A 3824-nucleotide genomic window follows, 5' to 3' on the forward strand; every position below is an offset into this window, starting at 1 on the left:
AAACACAGTCTCTGACCTGTATTGGCAGTCATGAGACATTTTAGTAATTCGTTTTGTGTCTTAGCCTGAGGGCACAGGAAACAGTTGAGGCAGCATACAGCCCTGTGTTGAGAGCACTGCTGCAGTTCTAGTTATGACCTGTAAAACTGTCTGTAGTCGGGTAGAGGAGACAGGGCAGGGAGCCTCTCACCAGTGCATGATGGGATATGCCCTCGGACACCTGCGAGGGAGCCGAGCCCTCCCGCCAGCTCTCTGTAGGACACACACACACACACACACACACACACACACACACACACACACACACACACACACACACACACTGAGAGAACACTTGTAGGACAGCGACTGTCCGCAAGGTCAGAGTAGGCAGCAGTGTATACGGTTGCTTTTCTCTCAGTGTTTCCCTCTCTCTCTTTCTCGCTGTCTCTCAGTGGGGTGGTTGGAAGCAGTGTGCTGCCTGCCTCCCCAGGTCTCTCCCCTATCTGGTCAATAGGAGCACGCAGCTTGTGACGATCAATGTGGGGGTCAATACCTCTCAGACGCCTGCCTCTTTGTGTTCTCACTGATTTAGCTACATCTAGCCTCTTTAACCCCGGCCCTCTTTTTTTGAAATAAGTTTTTCTCTTCTCTTTTTTTTTATGACCCGCACTCTTTAATACGTCAGCCTCCTGAAATTAGAGACGCAGTAGTAAATCTGGGTCGCAGAGCGCACACTCTTTCCGCCAAAAGCCATAAACCCTCTATAGCCCCTCATCGGGGAAGCACAAAACCGTAATTCTGCTGTCTCTGCTGAAATTACCCCCCTCCCCTCACACACCCAAGCATGCACACACAAGCACGCACGCACGCACGCACACTCACACACACACACACACACACACACACACACACACACACACACACACACACACACACACACACACACACACACACACAAAGGTAGTTGTGTAAACATCGTCCTGTTGTGAATGACCCTGCTTATTATTATACCTTGGTACTTCCTCAGGAAGAAACCATCAATCACACTTCTACATGAATCAATGACAGGTAAATAGATCCAGTGATTTTCTGGTCATTGCTTATGATGATAGAGACTGATGTTTTGGCTCTAACCACCTTCACCTGTAGGTGGGGCTAGATTAAGGGTCAAATTCCAAGCCATAGATATAAACTGAGTGTACAAAACATTAAGGATAGCTTCCTAATATTGAGTTGCACTTAAATCTGTTGTCTTGCCCAATCACCCTCTGAATGGCACACATACACAATCCATGTCTCAATTGTCTCAAGGCTTGAAAACCCTTCTTTAACCTGTCTCCTCCCCCCTCATCTGCACTGATTGAAGTGGATTTAACAAGTGACATCAATAAGGGATCATAGCTTTCACCTGGATTTACCCGGTCAGTTTATGTCATGGAAAGAGCAGGTGTTCTTAATGTTCTGTCCACTCAGTGTATGTAGGCCTATTGCTGCTCAGCTGCATAATGCAACATATCCTCCTGGTTGTTTGTCAGGCTTCATTGATGAATTGCAGGCAACATAAAAAAGGTGATGAATTAAAAATAGACCCAGATACATTCATCCACTCCCAGACAGACAGATGAGAGGTTACAAAGAGACTTGTCACTCATATCATCATGTAATTACTGCTTCATGTTAACTCATTCAAGTTTCTGAGCATGTATTGAAGGGAGGCTTTTAGGTTGATTGATATTATATTTTGTAAGAGAAAGTGGCCAGAGGTGTTGTATAGGGTGTTGGATTGTTCAGATTCTAGGGACGTGTGGACATATCAGATCCAGAAGATCTGGGTTAGATGACTGAGGGCATGCTAGCGCGTTAACAGGTTAGGTATCAGAGCGTTAGGGACTTGTTGCGCTTTATGGACGCATTGGGTTCTAAAGATATTGATTGAAGAGGGATGGGCTGCAATTTTGGAGAGCGTCTTGGTGAATTGAGCATCGCTGGGTCTACTTTACTTAACCATAACTGTCCTGTACAGTGGCCTAGCCAGAGACAGCTCCGGTCCCAGTCCCAGACTCATAAACAGACCAAAATGACAAGTTGTCGCTCCTCATCTCCAGCGTGGCATCTGACAAATGTCCCCTCTCCCAAAGTGACGCGATTGAGAGGCCCCTGTGGAGCCCAGTGACATTATGATAATTGTCATTACTGGGGCTGGAGTGCGTATGTGACTGACGCCATTAGAGCGAGTGCAATTACAGTAGGCTTTGGCGACCTTGCTGACTGGAGGAGGTCAGGGCTTCTCATTAGAGTGCGGTTGAAGGCAGCCCAGTGTCTCCACTGTGCCAATCAATAAGAGCGCAGCTCGGCCCGCACTAATCACGGCTGCCGCCACAACGCAGCCCAGCAGCCGCCCCATCACCACCCCCCACCGCCCCTACCACCCCTATCCCCCCATCACTACCCATTCCCACCCTCTCCCTCATACACACACACCTCCTCTGACTCACCGTTCCCACATTACCTCAGTAAGACCACCAGACATGCAGTTCAAATACATGTGTATTTGATTATTTGAAATTTAAATACGTATTTTCTGTGTATTTGAGTATTTTCTAATAATGTGGCCAGAATCAACTACTTCTATTGGAAGTATTTGAAAATATTTTCAAATACTTTGCTATAAGTAGCCTACTACAGATGTATGATCTTAATTTGATCACTCTTTTATTGATGAGAATCTTCCTGCACAGCAGGAAATGCAAACTTGTAGTGTATTCAAGGTTTAAAAAGGCTTCTAACGTCTGTAATTTCAACTTTAAAGAGATTCTCTTGTACTTTTGCATACTTTTTAGCCAGTAGTTCTGAGAGTAGCACTCATGAGCCAAAAGTGGTCCCTGAAAATTGCGTACTACTTCACATATGTGCAGATATGTGCACCATGTCATTGCTCTCTCTTTCTCTCTCTGCCGTGTCCACTGAGCCGTTGGGCCCGCCCTGCAACCTCATTGGATAAGGCTGGGCAGGCCTCTTGCTAGCTGTCACTCAAATGTGAGGGGCTGAAGCTCATTGGCTAGAACTCGAATTACTAGGGGGCTGGCCCATGTGTGGGAAAATGTATAGGGAAAATGGTGCGGGACAGCTTCAAGAAAACAGTAGTTTCAAACCAGAGATTCCGTGGATAATTGAGGTAAAACAGTAATTCTGCTCATAGATTATGCATGTATGAACAACACATTGACACATCCAGCCCAAACAGGAGGTTAAAAAAAATACTTTCTTAGTCGCCAAAGTACCGAAACATGTCTTTAACATTTCAGACATGATTTTCCCCAACTTAAAATCAACCCCTACAAAAAATGGCAATTAATTATAATCCACACAATAATTCACATTTCCTGTTGTTGCAGGATTATTTTCCTGTTGTAGCAAACTGGCTCAAATTAAGTTCCTACATCTGTATTTGAAAGTATTTTCAAATACTTATTTCCTAATACATTATTTGAAATACCAAACAGACCTGGCTCTAATGCATTTCAATATTTGTATAAGTATTGTGTATTTAAGCATTTTCAAATAGATGCCAATACTTTCTAAGTGTACTTCCATTGTATTTCCATTGTATTTCCATTGTATTTCCATTGTATTTGCATTGTATTTCCAGTGTATTTCCACTGTATTTCCAGTATATTTCCATTGTATCTCCAGTGTATTTCCAGTGTATTTCCACTCTTTTTCACTTTCTCCTCCCTCCTTAATTCTCCACCCCACCCCCTTCCTCCTCCCTCGCTGCGGACAACTTTATCAACCACTTTGAAAAGAAGGTTGATGACACCTGCTCCTCATTCACTCAGCCT

Source organism: Coregonus clupeaformis, chromosome 27 (assembly GCF_020615455.1).
Source record: "Coregonus clupeaformis isolate EN_2021a chromosome 27, ASM2061545v1, whole genome shotgun sequence".
Classification (NCBI taxonomy): domain Eukaryota; kingdom Metazoa; phylum Chordata; class Actinopteri; order Salmoniformes; family Salmonidae; genus Coregonus; species Coregonus clupeaformis.